Raw genomic sequence first — 27,143 nt, 5'->3', positions numbered from 1 at the left:
GTATATGCCCAATACTTGTATAGCTGAATCTTGAGGCAGATCAATTCCTAGAATCCTGAACAACCAGCACACTGATCTCTATAGTGACAGCACCAATTTGTGCTCCCATGGGCAATGAATAAATATGATTATGTATGCATATCTGCGCTTTGATATATACTGGTGAGCACAGGTGTCCTCAGAGGCTAAGAATATATCAGATCTCTGAGAGCTGGAATTAAAAAGTTGTGAGCCCCTACTGAGTAGTTGTACTATTGTAGTACTACTATAGTAGGGGGAAGAAAATAATCTCTGGGAAATAAAGGGAGAAAGGAATCTGGGAGGGAGAGAGGAGGGGGAGGGCAAAAGGGGGGCAGTTCAGATATGGAAGGAGAAGGCAGAGAAGCACAGAGGGTCAGGAATTTGAAAGTAGGTGTGTAGCAGTGGGGAGGGGAAACTAGAAAGTCCCAGATGCCAGGGACCCAACAGGTTGAACTTTAGCCAAAATACTCAACAAAGGGGAGATAGAACCTGTAGAGACCATATCCAATGGACAGGCAGGTCCCCAGTTAAGGGATGGGGCCACCCAACTATCTCAAAAATATTAATTCAGAATTTCTCCTGTCAGAAGGAAATGCAGGGACAAAAAGTGGAACAGAAACGGAAGGGAAGGCCATCCTAGAGATCCATCCCATCTGCAGACACCAAACTCTGATATTGTTGGTGATGCCAAAAAGTGCTTACTGACAGGTGCCTGGTATACCTGTCCTCTGGAAGGCTCTGCCAGATCTGGATCAGTACAAATGTAGATGTATAAAGTCAAACATTGGGCTGAATGTGGAGACCCCAATGAGGAAGATAGGGTAAGGACTGTAGGAACTGAAGAATTTTGCAACCTCATAGGAAGAACAATATCAACCAACCAGACCCTCCCTCCACAATGCTCCCAGAGTCTAAACCACCTACCAAAGAGTATACAGAAGGTACCCAGGGCTCCTGCTGGCTATGTCCAGAGGATTGCCTTATCTGGCATCACTGGGAGCCTCTTGGTCCTATGGAGGTTTGATGACCCATAATAGGAAAATGCTAGACTGCTGAGGCAGGAGTGGGTGCGCAGGTGGAGGAGCACCCTCATAAAGGCAGGGGGAAGGCATGGGGGCCTTGTGAAGGGGAAACTGGGTAGGGGCATAACATTTAAAATGTAAATAAATAAAATAACCAATAAAAAAGAAAATGAAAAGTTTGTGAGCCACCTAGTATGGGTGCTAGGAACGGAAATCTGGTTCTTTAGAAAGGCAATGAACTTTTTCACTGCTGAGCCATCTCTCTATTCTTGTTCAGAATATCTCTTGCTTAGCCACTCTGGTGAAGATGTGTAATAGTGTTTAATAATGGCAAAATGGAACCCTTGTATTGCTTTTGACATTAGTTTTTTTTTTTTTTTATCATTTGATGCTCATTGTGGGTTTATTAAATCCAGTGTTTACATGTTGAGTTATAATAATGTCATAGTTAATTTTCTCAGGGATTATATCCTAAAGGGATTTTTAATTGATTAAATGTTTTTAATCCTCATCCATTGAAATGATTGAGTAGTTTTTGATATTTTTCTTAGTTTGCATGTTATGATTTTGTGTTATATTTTGACTGGATCGATTTTAGTTTATTATGTAGGAAAAGCTCTCGGAGTATTGTGAAGTATTCCAGTAGGGAGGATTGTCCACATCCACGGTGGTAGAGTTTTGTAGGACTCTCACTGTTACTCTGCAAAGGCCACAGCCTACACGGAAGAATACCAGTCCCCTGAAGTTGTGGAACAGATACCAGAAACTTTGTTTCGTGCTGTGCTTCTGTCCTAGGTCTCTGACTCTTACACTGTTTCACTCTATGTTCTCCCATGGCCACTCACATAGGAATATATCTAAGCCTGCCGATTTGGTTCTTCCTTGCAGAAGAGATAATGACATGGTACCTCAATCTCTCCAATTTGAGATGTCAGGGCTAGTGGTGTTATATACTTACCCAGGGAGTTCTCTTTAGTTTGAATTCCACAATTAAGGTCAAGAAAACAGCTTAAATTGGGGGCAAAGAGGAGTAGAACACAAAACTATATTTAGGAAAAAGTTGGTCTTTTACTAAATATTCTTTGATTGGTGTTTTCCTTAAAACTGCAAGCTTGTGGAAAAACTTTTTAAAGCTCTTAACTAGTTTTGACATTCTGAAATTATCACTGGTATAATAGTAGTCATTAACTTACTGCTTAAGTTAATATCTTGTATGTATTTTTATGCTTTTTTTCTTGCTAGTCATAACAAATTTGTGAATTTTCTCCTAGCTGGGAATGTATTAATTGCTTTTATTTTATAGGAAGTGTAAGGTTTCCATAACATCCACTGTCATGGATATTTCTATTCATGCATTAAACATAGAAAGTCTATAACAAGAAATCTTATTCCCAGAGCTTTTAATATGTTAGGAAATGATCACTTAGAGTTATGTTTAATGTTGGCTGTTCTGATAGTGATTGATTAAATGATATCCAGTTAATTTAGTGTAAAATATTTCTGTAACTGATATGGACAGTAATTGAAGGGAGGGAAGGACTAAATGTGATTGATATTTCCCCTTTTTTTCACTCTCTATTGTTACCATAGGAGTACTTAAAAATGTACATCTGACCCCTTGTCAGGGAGTCATATTTGTAGTGATAAAAAGAAAAAGATATATATATATATATATATATATAATCAGATGTAACATTTATTAGAAATTTTAATCCAATACAATTTTCTGATCCCTCTATCTAGGAAACGATAACAATAAATTCAATAGTAATACAGAATATCAAGTGATACAAAAGATGAACATATTCTGAATCCCAACCCAGGGAACAATCAAATTCTTTTCTCAGGACGTGAAATGTATTATATTATAAGAAAAACTTATTTTTTTAAAGTATGCTCTTTGCTTCTTTGATAATCATAAGCTAGAACAGCATGTGGAAAAAGAAATGATTGACTCAGTTGATTTTAAATGTTCACTTTAAATCCCAAACACCAAAATCAAATACATATTAATCATATATTTCTGGATATAGTTCAAGTACTTTTTACTTTTTTCATTTACTTCTATCCAAGAAACCCATTGACTATGGAGTCCTACAAATAGATCTTGCACCAAACAATATTAAAATAGTAATACAGTTAATATGAAAGAATATACTACCTACTGCCAAAATAAGTAATCATGTGTTAAATGTTTTATCTTACTAAGCATTTTCTTTCTTCTTTGGTTTAGTACTTATACATTTGTTTATTATATTTTCTACTGGTTTCTCATTCAAAGTAATAGGATCTCTGTTCTTTGACATAGACGTATAATGGAGTGTTGGTATCTAAGTAGGAAAAACCTGAGTTCATACCCTCTGTTTCATGGTAACTTCTGGTTCTTTTCTTCTTTTCATCTACAGATTCATTATACTTTCTGATGGTACCTGATTGTTTCGATCCTGGCTCCTGTTCCTGTCTTGCCTCACCCAGTACGCCTGCACTAGGCAAATATGTACACTCTTCAGTTCCCATACAGTATACACTAGGAAAAGATGCTTCAGAAAAAAATCTTTGATTTCTACTGTTGTTGTCACTTGACGACTGGGAGCTCAGAATTGATTGATTATGGCTATGGATTTTACTTTTATTAGGACTGAAAACAGAATTATTTAAAATTGAATTGGATTCTGAATGCATCTGAAATAATGTGTATTGACTATCATCAAAACCAGACTTGACATGTGGCTGTCTTAGAGTCACTTGTTTTTCTTTGTTACTATACCCATATTTAAAATGACTGTTATTGGAATGTTCAGATGGTACTATGGTATGGCCATGATTATACTCATGTTTTCCAGTTGAACTGAAATCATTAGGATTGTAATAATCAGCTGACTGCCCCGGACCTGTATCTGACTCTCTGTATTTAAATGCTAGCCCTCCATCTTCTTCATTTGCTTTGGATCCGACAGGATCAGATAGGGAGAAAGACTGTACACATCTTGACACTTGCATATTTGTGCCTTTATGTTTTGACCTCAAAGGATGAGAATTGTGGGTGCTAGTTCTGTTACCTCCAGAAGGTCCATACCCAGACTGCCCATAGTCATAATCTTCACGGCCATAGCTGCCATGTCTCCAGTGTATACTGGAATCATATTGATTTCCACTAATCGGTGACAGAACATGCTTTGGTTCAGATTTACCTGGTATTCCGCTTGATGGTTTATTTAAATGGTCCGTTGACTGCCAGTGGGTATTATGTGACTCTCTAGAACTATACCCTGATGTTCCTTGTTGATTACCCGAAAATCTTTGAGAGTTCTTGAAATGATCTGCACTGGCATTCTCATTGTGAACAGCATGCTGAGAAGCTGTTTTAGAAACAGATTGTGAAAAAGGTTTATGAAAAACTTGGTCTTGTTGTGTATGATCTTCTATCTGATCATAGGGTGACACTCCACTTCGTTGAACATGGGTATTAGATGGTTTCTCAACTTCACTAGACTCAGATTGGACTAGTGACCTCCTGGAAGTTCTCCCAGAGCCCGAGTGTGAGGGCTGCTCAGGGCTGGAGTGAGGCTGTCTACTGCTGTCATGAAGAGGCCTCTGAGGTGTGCCATGTTGCCTATGACCTGACTCTCTCTGTTGATGTCCACCCTGACTCTGAGTGGACCTAGACTGTCTCTGTGACACTACAGCCTGTTCCTCCCCCTCACTGGACTCAGGATGGACTGGTGACCTGGGAGAAGTTCTCCCAGAGCCCGAGTGTGAAGGCTGCTCAGGGCTGGACTGAGGCTGTCTACTGCTGTCATGAAGAGGCTCTTGAGGGGTGCCATGTTGCCTATGAACTGACTCTCTCTGTTGATGTCTAGCATGACTCTGAGTGGACCTAGACTGTCTCTGTGGTGATACTACTGAGTGTCCCTCACTGTCACTGGACTCAGGGTGCACTGGTGACCTTCTGGGCCTTCGACCAGATCCTGAATGTGAGGGTTCCTCATGTCTTGATTGAGGCTGTCCACTACTGTCTGGACACTGGCTTTGACTATTCTCATGTTGACCGTGTACGGCCTCTCTATGTTGAAGACCAGAATGACCCTGGGTGGATCCACTGCGTCTCTGTGAGATTTCTGAGTGTTGCTGCTCGACTTCACTGGACTCAGGGTGAGCGGGTGACCTCCTGGGACTTCTCCCAGAGCCTGATTGTGAGGGCTGTCCCTGCCTGGACTGAGGCTGCTGTCTACTGCTGTCATGAAGAGGCCCTTGAGGTGTGCCTTGTTGCCTTTGAACTGATTCTCTCTGTTGATGTCCAACATGAGAGGAGGTGGATCCAGAGTGTCTCTGTGTGACTACTGAGTGTTCCTCACCTTCACTGGACTCAGGGTGGACTGGTGACCTCCTGGAAGTTCTCCCAGAGCCCGAGTGTGAGGGCTGCTCAGGGCTGGAGAGAGGCTGTCTACTGCTGTCATGAAGAGGCCTCTGAGGTGTGCCATGTTGCCTATGACCTGACTCTCTCTGTTGATGTCCACCCTGACTCTGAGTAGATGCTGAATGTCTCTGTGACACTACAGCGTGTTCCTCCCCCTCACTGGACTCAGGATGGACTGGTGACCTGGGAGAAGTTCTCCCAGAGCCCGAGTGTGAGGGCTGTCTCTGCCTGGACTGAGGCTGTCTACTGCTGTCATGAAGAGGCTCTTGAGGGGTGCCATGTTGCCCATGGACATTCTCTCTTTGTTGATGTCTGGCATGACTCTGAGTGGATCCAGAATGTCTCTGGGACACTACTGAGTGCTCCTCACCTTCACTGGACTCAGGGTGTACGGGTGACCTACTGGGAGTTCTCCCAGAGCCATCATGTGAGGGCTGTCCCTGCCTGGACCGAGGCTGTCTACTGCTGTCCTGAAGAGGCCCTTGAGGTGTGCCATGTTGCCTATGAACTGACTCTCTCTGTTGATGTCCAGCATGACTCTGAGTGGACCTAGACTGTCTCTGTGGTGATACTACTGAGTGTCCCTCACTGTCACTGGACTCAGGGTGCACTGGTGACCTTCTGGGCCTTCGACCAGATCCTGAATGTGAGGGTTCCTCATGTCTTGATTGAGGCTGTCCACTACTGTCTGGACACTGGCTTTGACGATTCTCATGTTGACCGTGTACGGCCTCTCTATGTTGAAGACCAGAATGACCCTGGGTGGATCCACTGCGTCTCTGTGAGACTTCTGAGTGTTGTTGCTCGACTTCACTGGACTCAGGGTGAGTGGGTGACCTTCTGGGAGTTCTCCCAGAGCCTGATTGTGAGGGCTGTCCCTGCCTGGACTGAGGCTGCTGTCTACTGCTGTCATGAAGAGGCCCTTGAGGTGTGCCTTGTTGCCTTTGAACTGATTCTCTCTGTTGATGTCCAACATGAGAGGAGGTGGATCCAGAGTGTCTCTGTGTGACTACTGAGTGTTCCTCACCTTCACTGGACTCAGGGTGGACCGGTGACCTCCTGGAAGTTCTCCCAGAGCCCGAGTGTGAGGGCTGCTCAGGGCTGGAGTGAGGCTGTCTACTGCTGTCATGAAGAGGCCTCTGAGGTGTGCCATGTTGCCTATGACCTGACTCTCTCTGTTGATGTCCACCCTGACTCTGAGTGGATGCTGAATGTCTCTGTGACACTACAGCGTGTTCCTCCCCCTCACTGGACTCAGGATGGACTGGTGACCTGGGAGAAGTTCTCCCAGAGCCTGATTGTGAGGGTTGTCTCTGCCTGGACTGAGGCTGTCTACTGCTGTCATGAAGAGGCTCTTGAGGGGTGCCATGTTGCCCATGGACATTCTCTCTTTGTTGATGTCTGGCATGACTCTGAGTGGATCCAGAATGTCTCTGGGACACTACTGAGTGCTCCTCACCTTCACTGGACTCAGGGTGTACGGGTGACCTACTGGGAGTTCTCCCAGAGCCAGCATGTGAGGGCTGTCCCTGCCTGGACCGAGGCTGTCTACTGCTGTCCTGAAGAGGCCCTTGAGGTGTGCCATGTTGCCTATGAACTGACTCTCTCTGTTGATGTCCAGCATGACTCTGAGAGGACCTAGACTCTCTCTGTGGTGATACTACTGAGTGTCCCTCACTGTCACTGGACTCAGGGTGCACTGGTGACCTTCTGGGCCTTCGACCAGATCCTGAATGTGAGGGTTCCTCATGTCTTGATTGAGGCTGTCCACTACTGTCTGGACATTGGCTTTGACTAGTCTCATGTTGACCGTGTACGGCCTCTCTATGTTGAAGACCAGAATGACCCTGGGTGGATCCACTGCGTCTCTGTGAGACTTCTGAGTGTTGTTGCTCGACTTCACTGGACTCAGGGTGAGTGGGTGACCTCCTGGGAGTTCTCCCAGAGCCTGATTGTGAGGGCTGTCCCTCCCTAGACTGAGGCTGCTGTCTACTGCTGTCATGAGAAGGCCCTTGAGTTGTGCCTTGTTGCCTTTGGACTGATTCTCTCTGTTGATGTCCAACATGAGAGGAGGTGGATCCATAGTGTCTCTGTGAGACTAGTGAGTGTTCCTCACCTTCACTGGACTCAGGGTGGACCGCTGACCTCCTGGAAGTTCTCCCAGATCCCGAGTGTGAGGGCTGCTCAGGGCTGGAGTAAGGCTGTCTACTGCTGTCATGAAGAGGCCTCTGAGGTGTGCCATGTTGCCTATGACCTGACTCTCTCTGTTGATGTCCACCCTGACTTTGAGTGGATGCTGAATGTCTCTGTGACACTACAGCGTGTTCCTCCCCCTCACTGGACTCAGGATGGACATGTGACCTGGGAGAAGTTCTCCCAGAGCCTGATTGTGAGGGTTGTCTCTGCCTGGACTGAGGCTGTCTACTGCTGTCATGAAGAGGCTCTTGAGGGGTGCCATGTTTCCCATGGACATTCTCTCTCTGTTGATGTCTGGCATGACTCTGAGTGGATCCAGAATGTCTCTGGGACACTACTGAGTGCTCCTCACCTTCACTGGACTCAGGGTGTACGGGTGACCTACTGGGAGTTCTCCCAGAGCCAGCAAGTGAGGGCTGTCCCTGCCTGGACCGAGGCTGTCTACTGCTGTCCTGAAGAGGCCCTTGAGGTGTGCCATGTTGCCTATGAACTGACTCTCTCTGTTGATGTCCAGCATGACTCTGAGTGGACCTAGACTGTCTCTGTGGTGATACTACTGAGTGTCCCTCACTGTCACTGGACTCAGGGTGCACTGGTGACTGTCTGGGCCTTCGACCAGATCCTGAATGTGAGGGTTCCTCATGTCTTGATTGAGGCTGTCCACTACTGTCTGGACACTGGCTTTGACGATTCTCATGTTGACTGTGTACGGCCTCTCTATGTTGAAGAGCAGAATGACCCTGGGTGGATCCACTGCGTCTCTGTGAGACTTCTGAGTGTTGTTGCTCGACTTCACTGGACTCAGGGTGAGCGGGTGACCTCCTGGGACTTCTCCCAGAGCCTGATTGTGAGGGCTGTCCCTGCCTGGACTGAGGCTGCTGTCTACTGCTGTCATGAAGAGGCCCTTGAGGTGTGCCTTGTTGCCTTTGAACTGATTCTCTCTGTTGATGTCCAACATGAGAGGAGGTGGATCCAGAGTGTCTCTGTGTGACTACTGAGTGTTCCTCACCTTCACTGGACTCAGGGTGGACCGGTGACCTCCTGGAAGTTCTCCCAGAGCCCGAGTGTGAGGGCTGCTCAGGGCTGGAGTGAGGCTGTCTACTGCTGTCATGAAGAGGCCTCTGAGGTGTGCCATGTTGCCTATGACCTGACTCTCTCTGTTGATGTCCACCCTGACTCTGAGTGGATGCTGAATGTCTCTGTGACACTACAGCGTGTTCCTCCCCCTCACTGGACTCAGGATGGACTGGTGACCTGGGAGAAGTTCTCCCAGAGCCTGATTGTGAGGGTTGTCTCTGCCTGGACTGAGGCTGTCTACTGCTGTCATGAAGAGGCTCTTGAGGGGTGCCATGTTGCCCATGGACATTCTCTCTTTGTTGATGTCTGGCATGACTCTGAGTGGATCCAGAATGTCTCTGGGACACTACTGAGTGCTCCTCACCTTCACTGGACTCAGGGTGTACGGGTGACCTACTGGGAGTTCTCCCAGAGCCAGCATGTGAGGGCTGTCCCTGCCTGGACCGAGGCTGTCTACTGCTGTCCTGAAGAGGCCCTTGAGGTGTGCCATGTTGCCTATGAACTGACTCTCTCTGTTGATGTCCAGCATGACTCTGAGAGGACCTAGACTCTCTCTGTGGTGATACTACTGAGTGTCCCTCACTGTCACTGGACTCAGGGTGCACTGGTGACCTTCTGGGCCTTCGACCAGATTCTGAATGTGAGCGTTCCTCATGTCTTGATTGAGGCTGTCCACTACTGTCTGGACACTGGCTTTGACGATTCTCATGTTGACCGTGTACGGCCTCTCCTTGTTGAAGACCAGAGTGACCCTGGGTGGATCCACTGCGTCTCTGTGAGACTTCTGAGTGTTGTTGCTCGACTTCACTGGACTCAGGGTGAGTGGGTGACCTCCTGGGACTTCTCCCAGAGCCTGATTGTGAGGGCTGTCCCTGCCTGGACTGAGGCTGCTGTCTACTGCTGTCATGAAGAGGCCCTTGAGGTGTGCCTTGTTGCCTTTGAACTGATTCTCTCGTTTGATGTCCAACATGAGAGGAGGTGGATCCAGAGTGTCTCTGTGTGACTACTGAGTGTTCCTCACCTTCACTGGACTCAGGGTGTACGGGTGACCTACTGGGAGTTCTCCCAGAGCCAGCATGTGAGGGCTGTCCCTGCCTGGACCGAGGCTGTCTACTGCTGTCCTGAAGAGTCCCTTGAGGTGTGCCATGTTGCCTATGAACTGACTCTCTCTGTTGATGTCCAGCATGACTCTGAGTGGACCTAGACTGTCTCTGTGGTGATACTACTGAGTGTCCCTCACTGTCACTGGACTCAGGGTGCACTGGTGACCTTCTGGGCCTTCGACCAGATCTTGAATGTGAGGGTTCCTCATATCTTGATTGAGGCTGTCCACTACTGTCTTGACACTGGCTTTGACGATTCTCATGTTGACTGTGTACGGCCTCTCTATGTTGAAGACCAGAATGACCCTGGGTGGATCCACTGCGTCTCTGTGAGACTTCTGAGTGTTGTTGCTCGACTTCACTGGACTCAGGGTGAGCGGGTGACCTCCTGGGACTTCTCCTAGAGCCTGATTGTGAGGGCTGTCCCTGCCTGGACTGAGGCTGCTGTCTACTGCTGTCATGAAGAGGCCCTTGAGGTGTGCCTTGTTGCCTTTGAACTGATTCTCTCTGTTGATGTCCAACATGAGAGGAGGTGGATCCAGAGTGTCTCTGTGTGACTACTGAGTGTTCCTCACCTTCACTGGACTCAGGGTGGACCGGTGACCTCCTGGAAGTTCTCCCAGAGCCCGAGTGTGAGGGCTGCTCAGGGCTGGAGTGAGGCTGTCTACTGCTGTCATGAAGAGGCCTCTGAGGTGTGCCATGTTGCCTATGACCTGACTCTCTCTGTTGATGTCCACCCTGACTCTGAGTGGATGCTGAATGTCTCTGTGACACTACAGCGTGTTCCTCCCCCTCACTGGACTCAGGATGGACTGGTGACCTGGGAGAAGTTCTCCCAGAGCCTGATTGTGAGGGTTGTCTCTGCCTGGACTGAGGCTGTCTACTGCTGTCATGAAGAGGCTCTTGAGGGGTGCCATGTTGCCCATGGACATTCTCTCTTTGTTGATGTCTGGCATGACTCTGAGTGGATCCAGAATGTCTCTGGGACACTACTGAGTGCTCCTCACCTTCACTGGACTCAGGGTGTACGGGTGACCTACTGGGAGTTCTCCCAGAGCCATCATGTGAGGGCTGTCCCTGCCTGGACCGAGGCTGTCTACTGCTGTCCTGAAGAGGCCCTTGAGGTGTGCCATGTTGCCTATGAACTGACTCTCTCTGTTGATGTCCAGCATGACTCTGAGAGGACCTAGACTCTCTCTGTGGTGATACTACTGAGTGTCCCTCACTGTCACTGGACTCAGGGTGCACTGGTGACCTTCTGGGCCTTCGACCAGATTCTGAATGTGAGCGTTCCTCATGTCTTGATTGAGGCTGTCCACTACTGTCTGGACACTGGCTTTGACGATTCTCATGTTGACCGTGTACGGCCTCTCCTTGTTGAAGACCAGAATGACCCTGGGTGGATCCACTGCGTCTCTGTGAGACTTCTGAGTGTTGTTGCTCGACTTCACTGGACTCAGGGTGAGTGGGTGACCTCCTGGGACTTCTCCCAGAGCCTGATTGTGAGGGCTGTCCCTGCCTGGACTGAGGCTGCTGTCTACTGCTGTCATGAAGAGGCCCTTGAGGTGTGCCTTGTTGCCTTTGAACTGATTCTCTCGTTTGATGTCCAACATGAGAGGAGGTGGATCCAGAGTGTCTCTGTGTGACTACTGAGTGTTCCTCACCTTCACTGGACTCAGGGTGTACGGGTGACCTACTGGGAGTTCTCCCAGAGCCAGCATGTGAGGGCTGTCCCTGCCTGGACCGAGGCTGTCTACTGCTGTCCTGAAGAGTCCCTTGAGGTGTGCCATGTTGCCTATGAACTGACTCTCTCTGTTGATGTCCAGCATGACTCTGAGTGGACCTAGACTGTCTCTGTGGTGATACTACTGAGTGTCCCTCACTGTCACTGGACTCAGGGTGCACTGGTGACCTTCTGGGCCTTCGACCAGATCCTGAATGTGAGGGTTCCTCATATCTTGATTGAGGCTGTCCACTACTGTCTGGACACTGGCTTTGACGATTCTCATGTTGACTGTGTACGGCCTCTCTATGTTGAAGACCAGAATGACCCTGGGTGGATCCACTGCGTCTCTGTGAGACTTCTGAGTGTTGTTGCTCGACTTCACTGGACTCAGGGTGAGCGGGTGACCTCCTGGGACTTCTCCCAGAGCCTGATTGTGAGGGCTGTCCCTGCCTGGACTGAGGCTGCTGTCTACTGCTGTCATGAAGAGGCCCTTGAGGTGTGCCTTGTTGCCTTTGAACTGATTCTCTCTGTTGATGTCCAACATGAGAGGAGGTGGATCCAGAGTGTCTCTGTGTGACTACTGAGTGTTCCTCACCTTCACTGGACTCAGGGTGGACCGGTGACCTCCTGGAAGTTCTCCCAGAGCCCGAGTGTGAGGGCTGCTCAGGGCTGGAGTGAGGCTGTCTACTGCTGTCATGAAGAGGCCTCTGAGGTGTGCCATGTTGCCTATGACCTGACTCTCTCTGTTGATGTCCACCCTGACTCTGAGTGGATGCTGAATGTCTCTGTGACACTACAGCGTGTTCCTCCCCCTCACTGGACTCAGGATGGACTGGTGACCTGGGAGAAGTTCTCCCAGAGCCTGATTGTGAGGGTTGTCTCTGCCTGGACTGAGGCTGTCTACTGCTGTCATGAAGAGGCTCTTGAGGGGTGCCATGTTGCCCATGGACATTCTCTCTTTGTTGATGTCTGGCATGACTCTGAGTGGATCCAGAATGTCTCTGGGACACTACTGAGTGCTCCTCACCTTCACTGGACTCAGGGTGTACGGGTGACCTACTGGGAGTTCTCCCAGAGCCAGCATGTGAGGGCTGTCCCTGCCTGGACCGAGGCTGTCTACTGCTGTCCTGAAGAGGCCCTTGAGGTGTGCCATGTTGCCTATGAACTGACTCTCTCTGTTGATGTCCAGCATGACTCTGAGTGGACCTAGACTGTCTCTGTGGTGATACTACTGAGTGTCCCTCACTGTCACTGGACTCAGGGTGCACTGGTGACCTTCTGGGCCTTCGACCAGATCCTGAATGTGAGGGTTCCTCATGTCTTGATTGAGGCTGTCCACTACTGTCTGGACATTGGCTTTGACTATTCTCCTGTTGACCGTGTACGGCCTCTCTATGTTGAAGACCAGAATGACCCTGGGTGGATCCACTGCGTCTCTGTGAGACTTCTGAGTGTTGTTGCTCGACTTCACTGGACTCAGGGTGAGTGGGTGACCTCCTGGGAGTTTTCCCAGTGCCTGATTGTGAGGGCTGTCTTTGCCTGGACTGAGGCTGCTGTCTACTGCTGTCATGAAGAGGCCCTTGAGTTGTGCCTTGTTGCCTTTGAACTGATTCTCTCTGTTGATGTCCAACATTAGAGGAGGTGGATCCAGAGTGTCTCTGTGTGACTACTGAGTGTTCCTCACCTTCACTGGACTCAGGGTGGACCGGTGACCTCCTGGAAGTTCTCCCAGAGCCCGAGTGTGAGGGCTGCTCAGGGCTGGAGTGAGGCTGTCTACTGCTGTCATGAAGAGGCCTCTGAGGTGTGCCATGTTGCCTATGACCTGACTCTCTCTGTTGATGTCCACCCTGACTCTGAGTGGACGTAGACTGTCTCTGTGACACTACAGCGTGTTCCTCCCCCTCACTGGACTCAGGATAGACTGGTGACCTGGGAGAAGTTCTACCAGAGCCTGATTGTGAGGGCTGTCTCTGCCTGGACTGAGGCTGTCTACTGCTGTCATGAAGAGGCTCTTGAGGGGTGCCATGTTGCCCATGGACATTCTCTCTTTGTTGATGTCTGGCATGACTCTGAGTGGATCCAGAATGTCTCTGGGACACTACTGAGTGCTCCTCACCTTCACTGGACTCAGGGTGTACGGGTGACCTACTGGGAGTTCTCCCAGAGCCAGCATGTGAGGGCTGTCCCTGCCTGGACCGAGGCTGTCTACTGCTGTCATGAAGAGGCTCTTGAGGGGTGCCATGTTGCCTATGAACTGACTCTCTCTGTTGATGTCCAGCATGACTCTGTGTGGACCTACACTGTCTCTGTGGTGATACTATTGAGTGTCCCTCACTGTCACTGGACTCAGGGTGCACTGGTGACCTTCTGGGCCTTCGACCAGATCCTGAATGTGAGGGTTCCTCATGTCTTGATTGAGGCTGTCCAGTACTGTCAGCACACTTGCATTGGGGGTTCTCATGTTTTCTAGGTTTTTGATCTAATCTACTTCTGTGCTGACTTGTTCTAGACGTTTGACCTTGTCTAGATTCATTTTCTCTTAATCCTTTTGTCTCTCCTTGTCCATACTTTTCCTCCCCAGACCCATATGACTGACCTGACCCAGAACCATGTTTCCAAGATGTAGAAGACTGACCTGGTCCAGACTCATGTTCTGCAAATCCATGTGACTGACCTGGTCCAGACTCATGCTCTCCAAAGCCATGTGACTGACCTGGTCCAGACTCATGCTCTCCAAAGCTATGTGACTCACCTGGTCCAGACTCATGCTCTCCATAGCCATGTGACTGACCTGGTCCAGACTCATGCTCTCCAAAGCCATGTGACTGACCTGGTCGAGACTCATGCTCTCCATAGCCATGTGACTCACCTGAGCCAATTCCATGCTGCCAAGAGCTAGAAGACTGACCTGGTCCAGACTCATGTTCTGCAAATCCATGTGACTGACCTGGTCCAGACTCATGCTCTCCAAAGCCATGTGACTGACCTGGTCCAGACTCATGCTCTCCAAAGCCATGTGACTGACCTGGTCCAGACTCATGCTCTCCAAAGCCATGTGACTGACCTGAGCCAGTCCCATGCTGCCAAGAACCAGAAGACTGACCTGGTCCAGACTCATGCTCTCCAAAGCCATGTGACTGTCCTGGTCCAGACTCATGCTCTCCAAAGCCATGTGACTGACCTGAGCCAGTCCCATGCTGCCAAGAACCAGAAGACTGACCTGGTCCAGATTCATGCTCTCCAAAGCCATGTGACTGACCTGAGCCAGTCTTATGCTGCCAAGAGCCAGAAGACTGACCTGGTCCAGACTCATGCCCTCCAAAGCCATGTGACTGACCTGAGCCACTCCCATGCTGCCAAGAGCCAGAAGACTGACCTGGTCCAGACTCATGCTCTCCAAAGCCATGTGACTGACCTGGTCCAGACTCATGCTCTCCAAAGCCATGTGACTGACCTGGTCCAGACTCATGCTCTCCAAAGCCATGTGACTGACCTGAGCCAGTCCCATGCTGCCAAGAACCAGAAGACTGACCTCTTCCAGACTCATGCTCTCCAAAGCCATGTGACTGACCTGGTCCAGACTCATGTTCCCCAAAGCCATGTGACTGACCTGAGCCAGTTCCACTCTGATTAGACCTGGATGACTGACCTGTCCTAGATTCATGTTGAACAGAACTAGGCAACTGATGGGAACTTGATCCATGTTTTCCAAAGCCATATGAATGGCCTGAGCCAGCACCATGCTGCTCAGATGACTGGCCTGAGCCAGATCCATGATGCCCAGAACTAGATGACTGATGAGAATGGGACCCATGCTCCCCAAATCCCAATGACTGGCCTGAGCCAGATCCATGATGCCCAGAACTAGATGACTGATGAGAACGGGACCCATGTTCCCCAAATCCCAATGACTGACCTGAGCCAGATCCATGATGCCCAGAACTAGATGACTGACCAGAACCAGACCCAGGTTTCCCACAGCCAGCTGAATGACCTGAGCCAGCCCCATGTTGACTATAACCCGAGGATTGACCTGATGCAGTACCATGTTGGCCACAGGATGACTGACCTGATTTGTGTCCATGTTGTTTAAAACCAGAGGACTGACTTGAGTGTGTTCCATGTTGTTCACTGCAGGATGAGTGCCCTGAAACAGACCCATGCTGACCACATTTGGAAAATTCATTTGATCCACATCCTTTTTCATGAGAGCTTGAAGAGCATCCACAGGAACTCCTTCCCTGTTTACCACAACCAGAAGATTGCATTGCTCCAGACCCATATTGTCCACAGCAAGAAGAATGACTTGAACCTGTTCTCTGTTGTCTTCCACAGTTCTGTGGTAGACCACATTGTTTAAATTCATACCCTTTCTGATTAGAAGACTGGCTACAAGATCTAGGTTTAGGTTGACAACATCTAGAGGATTGACCTTCTGAGACACATCCATATCCTCCACTAGTTCCGGATTGACATTTTGACTTGGTACAGCAAGACTGATTTCCTTGCCCCCCTGATCTACTTGCCTGACAAGAGCTTGAAGCATTTTGTGGTCTGCAACATCCACTAGAATTACTGAAACTACATACATGACTTTGAATTTTACTGTTTCCTGAACTTTCAGAACTACACCCAAGCTTTTGTTCTCCACCCTTTTTTGGCTGAGTATAATTTGATTCATGTTCGCTCGTCTCCAATCCTTGTGAAAATCCACCATGCCCTTTTATTCCCTGATAGCTTAACCTATATCCAGACTCATACTCTTCTCCAGATTCCCTAGAAGGGTTACTATGTGACTTGTCTCTTTTTTCTCCTAGATCTTCAGATTTGTAATCATGTTTCTCTTTGTTACTAATCCAAGAGTGACTAGAGATAGACCCATGGTGTTTTTTCCTTGATTCCTCCGAGCTGGATAATTCATCTTGCCTTTCCAACTTTCTAGAGTTGGACCCACGTCTATGTTTTACAGGTCCCCATGCACCCCCAGAACCATGTCCATACTCCTCTACCTCACTCCAACTTGAATGTCTGAAACCTGATTTCTGTCTTGGTGTCTCCTCTTCCTCTTCTGTTTCACTTTCTTCCTCTTGGTGTTGATGGCCACGCCTATGCTTCTTTGACCCTGAAGCTTTACAATATTCTTTTCCAAGAACTTTGTTGCAGGCCAGAGCCAGCTTGAATACCATCAGAATAAACTCTGTAAAGTCTAGTCTTCGGTCATGATCTCGATCCAGCATATGCATGATGACATCTACTGTGTCTGGATCATCTGGATTCTGTATATGAAAGACACACCAATAAAAACATGGTCAGTTCAGCCACACTCTCAACTAAAATAACCTAGTAGCACCTAGTATATTTTTGTACTGTGTGTTACATCATTTTAATTTATTTGAGAATTACTTTAGGTTAATAGGACCTAGCATTTATGAAAGGTTATTAGAAAAAAAAAAGACTATCGTGATCCATGAAAGAAGATATCTTAAGGAGCTAAACAAGAGAGTTTTGTGTTCTTTTATGACATGTGGAAAAAAGTGAGACCAACTTCAGTAACTGGTATATTTTAGTTTCATGTTAAACACATTAACACATCTGCCTTCAAATATGTTAAAATCACTAGTTAAGTATGCTCGGTAATTGAAAATAATTCATACCCTTTGTTTTCAAATTTTATATCATCTTGACCACTTTGTTAACTTCCTTTTGGATGGCATTCCTCTATAACATTGTTCCCCATTTATTAGACTAATCAATCAATCAATCAATCAACCAATTGATCAATTTGTTAGCATAGATCTATTTATTCATGTGAGATGGAAAGCTTCAGTGCATGAGCAAGTTGGAGTATAGGTGGAAGAGCACAGGGAAGTGTAGAAGAAACATCTGCCTTTAAAAAATATATGCTGACTTAATAGATTTATGTTGACCTAGCCCAAAAGACTATTGTTGGGGTTTTCTCAAAGTCATCTGAGGCAGTGCCTGTTCCAGCTAATCTGACAGCCTTCAGACTTAACAAATACCTTCAGAATTGGCCGGAACTCCTTCTCCAGCAGTTCCTTTAGCTCATCCTTGCTCAGTGTGCCACATTCTTCATCTTGCTTGGTGTATTTGTAGAATACATCAATGATGGTAACAACACTTTTTAAGAGATATGTCATCTTTGTTTTTGTCAAGTTTAAATGAACCTAGAGGGAGAAGGAAACAGAGATATAGAGAACTACAGAGAGAGGCCTCATTTTCTTTTAACTTACCAACAGGTCTTAATTTAATATAATGCAGTGGTCCTCAACTTTCCAAATGCTATGACCTTTTAATACAGTTACTCATGTTGTGGTAACAACCCCCTCATAAATATAATTATTTTCACTGTTACTTCACAACTGTAGCATTGCTACTGTTATGAATTATAACATAAAAAATTTAATTGCAGGACTTCTGATATTAAAATCCCTGTGACAGTGTTGTCAGATCCCCAAAGGGATTTAGACCTACAAGTTGAGAACCACTGATAAAATAACTTTTCAAACCTTTTTCTTTCTTTTACTTCAACATAAAAGTATGGGTCAGGGCTTTTGAAACATTAATCAACACAAAGGAAACTTTGGGCATGCTTCTGACTCAACTGAGATGATCTCACATCTGCATATTATTTGTCTTTTATGACTATGTTCTTTATACAATATCTCTTTGGGTACTTTGATGTCCTGGGGGTTACTCTGGGCTTCCGTTGTTCCTAGTACTCTGTAAACAACCATAAACCTACTTTGTCTTGTCTCTTCTGTCCTAGTCTCTTATGTTCTTTGTTCCTCCACTTTATCCTTTGTCTTACTTCTAATTTTCTTTTCCTCTTCCTTTTCATTTCTTTCCTGTGTGTGATACCTGTATGTGTTTGTATGGGTGCATATGCATATTTGCATTTTGCAACTTTTATAAATATGTGGGCATGTGTATAGAAAACAGAGTCAGCATTTGGTGTTTTCTTCAATTAGCCTTTACATTGTTTTTTATATCTGTTCTTTATGTATGAGAGAACTGTGTATGTGTATGTAAATGTGTGAATAATATATGAAGGTGTGTGTGTGTGTGTGTGTGTGTGTGTGTGTGTGTGTGTGTGTGCAGGAGTACAGGCACGTGTGTACCATGTTGCATGTATGGAGATCAGAGGACCCTATTAGGGGTTGCTCATCACCTTCTACATTGTTTCAGTCATAGTTTCCTGTTTGTATGCTGTTCATCACCTGTTGCCAGATTAGCTGCAGGAACATTGGAATTTAAGACGTTTGCTCACTAGCCCAACTTAATATCAGTTCTAGGCATTTGAACCCAGGTCCTCACATGTGTACCTTAAGTTCTGTAGATATTGAGTGCTTTTCCAAGTCCTCTGCCTTGTGTTTGAGACAACATCTTTCAGTGAACCTTGAGCTCATTGGTTTTGCTAAATTAGCTAGCAAATGAGATCTAGAGAGCCATTTGTGTCAGTCCCAACCTCAGCACAAAGGCTATGAACACTTGCTACCATACCCATCTTTGACATAGGTGCTATGCATCTGAACTCAGGTGCTCATGCTTGTGGGGCAGGCACGTTACCTACTAAGTTATTTACTCAGGCTCATCTATCCATCCTTCTTTCCTTCCTTCCTCCTTTCCTTCCTTCCTTCTTTCTTTCCTTCCTTCTGTCCTTCCTTCTTCCTTTCTTTCCTTCATTTTTTCTTTTTTCTTTCCTTTCTTCCTTCTTTCCTTCCATCTTCCCACCCTTCTTTCCTTCTTTTTTCTTTATTTCTCCTTTCTTCCTATGTATGTGTGTATGTATGTGTTTATTTGTCTGTTTATCTAGCTATCCACTTTTCATGAGCTTCTACATCAGTTATCATTGATCAATTTCTTTTTTATTTTTATTGGATATTTTATGTATTTGCATTTCAAATGTCCTCCCTTTTCTCCATTCCCCATTCCCCTCTCCCTCCCCCTGCTTCTATGAAGATGTTCCCACTCGTACCCACCCATTCCCACCTCAATACACTGGCATTCCTGTACACTGGGGAAATGAACCTTCACAGAACCAAGGGCTTCTTTTCCTACTGATACCAGACAATGCCATCCTCTGCTACATATGCAGACAGAGCCATGGATCCCTCCATGAATATTTATTGGTGGGTGGTGTCCACTTTTAAAAATATTTTTTAATTTATTTATTCTTTGTATGTTATGAGTACACTGTTGCTTTCTTCAGACACACCATAAGAAGGCGTCAGATCCCATTACAGATGGTTGTGAGCCACCATGTGATTACTGGGAATTGAACTCTGGATCTTAGAAGAGCAGTCAGTGCTTTTAACACTGAGCCATTTCTCCAGCCCCTATCTATGTACTTTTGAGACAGGATCTCATGCAGCTCAGGCTAGCCTCAAAAAATTGCTTTGTAGCTTGATTCGGCCACCGACTCCTGATCTTTCCTTATACCTTCTGAATAGCAGAATTACATGCATGTTTCACCATTCCCAGCTGGAGCAAAAATGGCAGATACCTTAATATCTAAATCCTTTTTGTTCATCAGAAAGCAAGTTAGACCCAAAATTTATACAAAAAATTAAAAATGTGTCAAGTGTGTCAATGAAATCTTGGCACCATAGAACCTAAAGATAGTCCTTATCACAGGTAAAAAACTCTCAAAATCTTAGTACTCAATTAAACATCTTCTCTTTTAAAGATAGCAATCCAGACAAGAATTTCAAAGTGGAAAATTAGATCTCAAAGCTCTATGAACCAACAATGAACACCGAATAAACACCATCATACTACCAGTCTCTTTCATATGCCCAGAAAAGATAGCATGCTAAAATACTCAGCATATGAGGTGATACAGAACAGTGATTCTCAACCTTCCTAATGCTGTGTCCCCTTGACACAGTTCCTTCAACCATAAAAGTATTTTAACTGACACTTCATAATTGTAATTTTGTATGAGTTATAAATGTAAATCTCTGATATGCAGGATATCTGATAAATGAATTTTGTGAAAGGGGTCCTGACCAAAGATTGAGAATCGGTATCCTAGATGAAGACAGACCTCTACTGCTTTTCTCCTCAATAAAGGCATTTATTTCTAAAGACGCAAGGATGAACTAAATCAACCAAACCAAACAGCAAATCCAAAATAAAAGAATCAACAACAAAAGGAAAATAAAGCAGAATAGGGTACTCTTTATGTCTGAGCTCGGACCCAGAATATGTGGCACAAGAGCACCAAATGCCAAGGATTTCAATTCCTCTCACCTGGTTCGCCAAAGGAACAAGTAGGATAAGGCCTGATGCAGCTTGCAGGGTGCTGATGATTGGAACAGTGACCCTTATATTGCTTCTAGTTTGGATGCTGTCTTCTGTGGGATGGGCTGATTCATTTCTAATCAAACTTAACCCCACCCCTTGCATGTTTATCTTCCTTCTTTACATTCTCATCTCTAAGATGATTGCAGAAAGGGTGGTAATGGCCCCACCTTCCATAATGAAGACATGCTCTAGGACACTCTCATGTAGGGTCAAGTATAGTGAAAAGCAGAGACTTTGTTGTAGAGGATTTGTTGAGTGCAATTGGTTTTCTTTTTTTTTTTTTAAATTGAACAACTTTATTTTAAAAAAAACAAAGATAAGTGTACAGACTTTAAACATTTTTGCATAAAAGTACATGAATACATTTTTGTCAGTACTTGGTTTTTTAGAAGGTTTGATAGTATGCCTTAAAATCTTACTACTTACAATGAGCATAAAGTACATGTAAAACAAGATGTAACCTGGAAATATTCAAAATTTTCTTGGTGTGTAAAGATTAAGCATAATGGTTTTCATTTTCTTTTCTTTTTTATTTTTGGCCTTTGTTTTTTCTTGAACTTCATAGAGTCTGTGAGTTGTTTCTGAAGTGTCCAGAGCTTTCTGAGGTTAGTATCCAATTATCAGTGACTGCATATTATGTCTGTTCTTTTGTGACTGGGTTATCTCACTCAGGATGATATTCTCAAGATGCATCCATTTTCTTAAGAATTTCATAAAGTCATTGTTTCTGATAGCTGAGTAGTACTCCATTGTGTAAATCTACCACAATTTTTGTATCCATTCATCTACTGAAGGACATCTGGGTTCTTTCCAGCTTCTGGCTACTATAAATAGGGCTGCTATGAACATTGTGGTGCATGTATCTTTATTGTATGTTGGAGCTTCTCTGGGGTGTATGCACAGAAGTGGAATAACTGGGTCTTCAGGTAGCACTATGTCCAAGTTTCTGAGGAATCACCAGACTGATTTCCAGAGGGGTTGTACCAGTTTACAACCCCACCAACAGTGGAGAAGTGTTCCTCTTTCTCCACATCCTCGCCAGCATCTGCTATCATCTGAATTTTTGATCTTAGCCATTCTGGTTGGTGTGAGGTGGAATCTCAGGTTTTTTTTGATTTGCATTTCCCTGATGGCTAAGGATGTCGAGCACTTCCTTAGATGCTTCTCAGCCATTTGATATTCCTCAACTGAGAACATTTTGTTTAGCTCGAAGTTGGTTTTCTTTATCAGACATTCAAAGAAGGTAGCAAAGTGTCAGATAGTTGGCAGGTGTATGATGAAGTTGCTTTTTTTAAAATTGCAAATGAACCCAGGTCACTAAGCTTATTCAATTCATGTCTTTTGAAATAATAGTTAACATTTATTGAGAACTTACTATGTTCAAGTCAGTTTGTTGAATATGCCTCTCCTATCATGTTGTCTCATAACATTTGCATATGTATGTTTTGTGTTACATTACAGATAAAGACATAAAAAATTCAAAGTCATAGCTAAATGATAGATTTGAACACATAACTGTAGTATTATAATGCTGATGCTCTAATCATTATTCTTCTTACCCTTACTATATAGTCATTATGAAAAAAAAATTGATTCTGGGATTTATACCATATATATATATATATATATATATATATATATATATATATATATATATATATATATATATCAAGAATGTCATGTATTCTGAAACCAGAATAATAAGAAAGGGAAATGTATGGAATGCTGCAAGCCATGAGAAGAAAAAATAATCTCTGATCATGTGTAAGCAATTTTTTTTTGTGGCTAATTACAAGGGCTACAAATAAAAGTAATGTTTTCAAAAGTGTTTAAGATGAATTCAGGGTGATAGTTTTTTTCCAGTACCCTACTATTCACTGTTAGTCTGGCATCTTTGTCTTAGTCTTTTGGGAACATATAGTCTCTTGGATAAGAATATGACTATATAAACTATATCATGTTTTGATGGGTAGCAAAATAATTGGAAAACTTGATTAGGGATGTTGAATTGACTTTTTTGTATGACCACCTGGCAATGGTGGCAGCAGCTGTCATTAATTAGTTACTGTCTTCTGTTTTGTCTACATTACTACTTTATTTCTCAGATAAATTTGTGAGGTTAGTATCATGAAATTAAAGTATAAAGAAATGTTACACGATTTTGTTAAAAAATCACAGCAGTATCAGAAGGAAAAGTGACTCACTGTACTGGATGCTGAAGTCTGGCCTATAGTTGTAGATTCACCATGTGTCTGGGGTCGGTCATCTCCTGTGTGGGTATTACTTTCTGGACAGTTATCTAGACAGCCTCTAGATCTTAGCAACTACTTAGAATGAACATCTCTTCATGAACATGCTAATGGATTAGTCCCTGAGGGACAACACTGTCCCTATGTCCTGGGGAGTCTTAAACTAATACAACCATAGAAAGCTAGGCTTTTCCTGTGACTGTTATAGCTCTCAGTTGTTGACACTTTTGAAATTTTTTTTTTCTGAAAGTGGCTGTTTTAGGAGGATTTCAGGGTCTCACACCATACTGAAGAAAAAGTTCAAAGCCAGCCTTGCATTGAATTTTAGCATTTATTTAGAACTTTGAAACTCTACCATAACCTTCTGACTATGAGAACTTTATCAATTCAATATTTTGTATTTGTTTTGATGAGTTTGTCTTCTTTTTCTTACTTGCTTAGCATAATGGATAAAATTATAGTTTTTTGTAGTCAGAATGACTCAAGTTTACCTTTCAGATCTGCCTCTTAGTAGCTGTGTTTCTTGAGTAATCAAAAATTCCCTTGGCTTCTGCTTCTCAACTAAAAGAGTCAGAATAAGAGCAGTTGTGCCACTTGGAGATATGAGTGAGATACTAACAACCCAGTGGACTGTACAAGCTCATGTGGAGTGAGTGTTTTATGGCGTCTGAAATGTTTTATGTATAAGAATTAATTCTGAAAAATGAGGTAGGGACTAAAAACAGGACTTTAAAGGGCAAAAATACTATTTGTCAAAAACATTTCCCCCCCAGGAGGTAATTCCTTTTAACAAACAAAACATATCTGTTAATATGTGTTTCATATACTATGAAAACTGCACTTTAAGAGTATACATACTATTTGGAGGGTCAGAGTTATTCTGAGTTGTGAAATAAATAATGGCTTTTTTTTTTTGAGAGAGCCGACCTGACTTTTAATAGCATAGTTCCAGTCCCAGAAAGCAAGGCAGACAGCAACCTATGCAAAGCTGACAGAGGTGCATTGGCATAAACAACCAGGAGAGTGCCCTTGTTCCTGCCCATCCCCCAAGTTTGTGAGGTGGCTGTGTGCCCAGGAACTTTGGGCCAGCCCAGCCCCCATTCCCTAATCCTCAGTGTTCAGGGAAGTCTAGGCCAAACCTTGCTTCTAGAGCTGTGGAGTGAAACAGCAGCAAGAATAAAGTAGTCTAACCATCCAACACAGAAACCATCAGACCTTAGTTCCTATTTCAAAACGTGAAGATTTGTATCTTGCAATAGTTTGTAGCTAGACAGACAGGTCCAGGATTTTGTCCTTGTTTCTTTTTTATCCTGGGCGTCCTTAGGACCTTACATCAAATTCCTTAGGTTCATACTTTCTGGGTCTCAATGTGGGGCCCCTTGGCAATTCTCACCTTCAGCCATGTAAAAGTGAAATAAAAGGTCAAGAGCAGCAAATAGCAGGAGGTAGCAGCCAAAGCAGAAGCTCAAGCAGTTAAAAGGAGACAAGAAACCATGTAAGGAGACTGCTTATTTTGAAAGGATTTTGCAATAAACACAATGAACAGGCTCCAAGTAGCTGTCTATTCTTCTCCCTCATCCTCATCCTCATAGGAGTCGATGCCTCCTTCCTCATAATCTTTTTCCAGGGCAGTCATATCCTCTCGAGCCTCAGAGAACTCCCCCCTCCATTCCCTCACCCACAAACCAATGTACAAAAGCCCTCTTGGCATCCATCAAGTCAAACTGTGGTCCAGGCGGGCGCAGGCTTCAGCAATGGCAGTTGTGCTGCTCAGCATGGGCACTGCATGGTGAACCTTGGCCATGTCACCCCCAGGCACCACAGTGGCTCGTTGGTAGTTGATACCAACCTTGAAGCCTGTGGGACACCAGTCCACAAACTGGATGCTGCGCTTTGTCTTGATGGCAGCAATGGCAGCATTCACATCCTTGGGTACCACATCTCCACGGTACAGCAGGCAGCAGGCCATATACTTGCCGTGCCGAGGGTCATATTTCACCATCTGGTCGGCAGGCTCGAAGCAGGCATTGGTGATCTCTGCCACTGACAGCTGCTCATGGTAGGCCTTCTTTGCAGAAATGACTGGTGCATAGGTAGCCAAGGGAGAGTGAATGCGAGGGTAGGGCACCAGGTTGGTCTGGAACTCTGTCAGGTCCACATTGAGGGCCCCATCAAAGAACAAGAAAGCGGTGCTAGAGGAGACAATTTCGCTGATGAGGCAGTTAGAGTTGGTATAGGTTGGGTGCTCAATATCCAGGTTGCAGCAGCAGATGTCATAAATGGCCTCGTTGTCCACTATGAGGGGACAGTCTGAGTGTTCCAGGGTGGTATGCATGGTCAGGATGGAGTTATAGGGCTCCACTACAGCTGTGGGCACTTGTGGGGCTGGGTAGACGGAGAACTCCAGCTTGGACTTCTTGCCATAGTCAACAGAAAGCCGCTCCATCAGCAGAGAGGTGAAGCCAGAGCCAGTGCCCCCTCCAAAGCTGTGGAATACTAAGAAGTCCTGATGTCCTGTACACTGATCAGACAGCTTGCAGATCTTGTCCAGCACTGGGTCTATGATCTCCTTGCCAGTGGTGTAGTGACCAAGGGATTAGTTGTTGGCTGTATCTTCTTTCCCAGTGATAAGCTGCTCTGGGTGGAAGAGTTGGCAGCATGGACCATCTTGGATCTCATCAATTACAGTAGATTCCAGATGCACAAAGACTTCCTGAGGCACATGTTTTCCAGCTCCAGTTTCACAGAAGGTGGTAAAGGAGTTGTCTCCTCTACCAATGGTCTTACCAATGGGCATCTGCCCATCGGAATGAATCCCATCTTGCAGACAGTAGAGCTCCCAGCAGGCATTGTCCATCTAGACACCTGCCTGCCCCACATGGACTGAAATGCACTCACACATGATGAGTCTGGGCTGTATGTCTCACATAAAGTTGGGGTCACGGGTCTACATGAGATCTCAAGTAATAGTTCTTAGGAAAGTCCCTATGCAATTCTTATCGCTTCCGTTTCTCTCATGATAACTACCAAATGCTGTTATTGTCATGGTATAAGTGAACATGTCAGACCATCTGAGCAGCAATCTGGAGAAAGTATTATTTGTACCTATGACAGGCATAAGTGCCTTCTGACAAAGAACAAAATTGATGGTGTTTTAGGATGTAAATATTGCCATGATACTCTCTGCAGAGACTCTTGCTTACCTTACTTCAGAAAGGTTATAGTGTGAAGAAGCAGAGGCCTCGGATATCAAGCAAGGGCAGTCTAAGGTATGCTGTTACTCTGTACCTAGGACTCATGTGTTATCAGCCACAGCATACACACCTTAAACTATTAATGCAAACTTTAACTTCACATGTGCAAGTCTGAACTTCAGTTCTACTGAATGCCAGATAAAAAAATTTCCCACATATAATATTACACATGGGGTGGCTTTACCAAAATTAAACTCATTTTCTTTTATGTCATGTTCAAAATAAGATCTTGTCTTAGGAGCCATGCGAGTATTGCTTTATCATAAGAACCAAACATTTCCACCTGCTGTGATTCTTAGGTGTCCCTGTTCCAGAAGTGCTTAGTGAAGTCAACTGAGATTTGCAGCCTTAGTCTTTCTCCAGGACCATTGGCATGAATTAACTGTTTCTTTTCTGGGAGTGGTTTAAAGGTCTCTTCTTTTGAATGTAGACTGATAGACTTGTAAAAAGAAAAAAGTATTGGTTTTTACATCAGGACACATAGATCACTTTTGTATTAGATCCCAGTATATGCTACCAGTAAAATTTGGGAAAATCTGTAGATCTAAAAGTGTTTGTCCACTTGGGAAGTGGGGGTGATTATACAGTTCTGAGAATAGCTTGGTATAGCACTCAGATAATGCTTAGCACACAACAGAAATTCGTTGTATTTTCTTCTTCCTGTCATATTTAATTTAGCTTAGAAATTAGTAGAGTTAATGGTTCCTAAAAATTATTCTCAATTTTTTTTTCTTTTCTCATGGCACGGCTT

General features: G+C 44.9%; 1 pseudogene across 1 annotated transcript; it reads right to left on the bottom strand.

Moving 5' to 3' along the window:
• Positions 1-24,699: 24,699 nt before the first annotated feature.
• Positions 24,700-26,040, bottom strand: LOC308420322 (tubulin alpha-4A chain-like; annotated as a pseudogene). Its single transcript has one exon. The product of its transcript is annotated as a tubulin alpha-4A chain-like (transcript).
• Positions 26,041-27,143: the final 1,103 nt, after the last annotated feature.

Source organism: Micromys minutus (genome assembly GCF_963924665.1).
Source record: "Micromys minutus genome assembly, chromosome: 4".
Lineage (NCBI taxonomy): Eukaryota > Metazoa > Chordata > Mammalia > Rodentia > Muridae > Micromys > Micromys minutus.
This window is presented reverse-complemented; position numbering and strand designations above follow the sequence as displayed.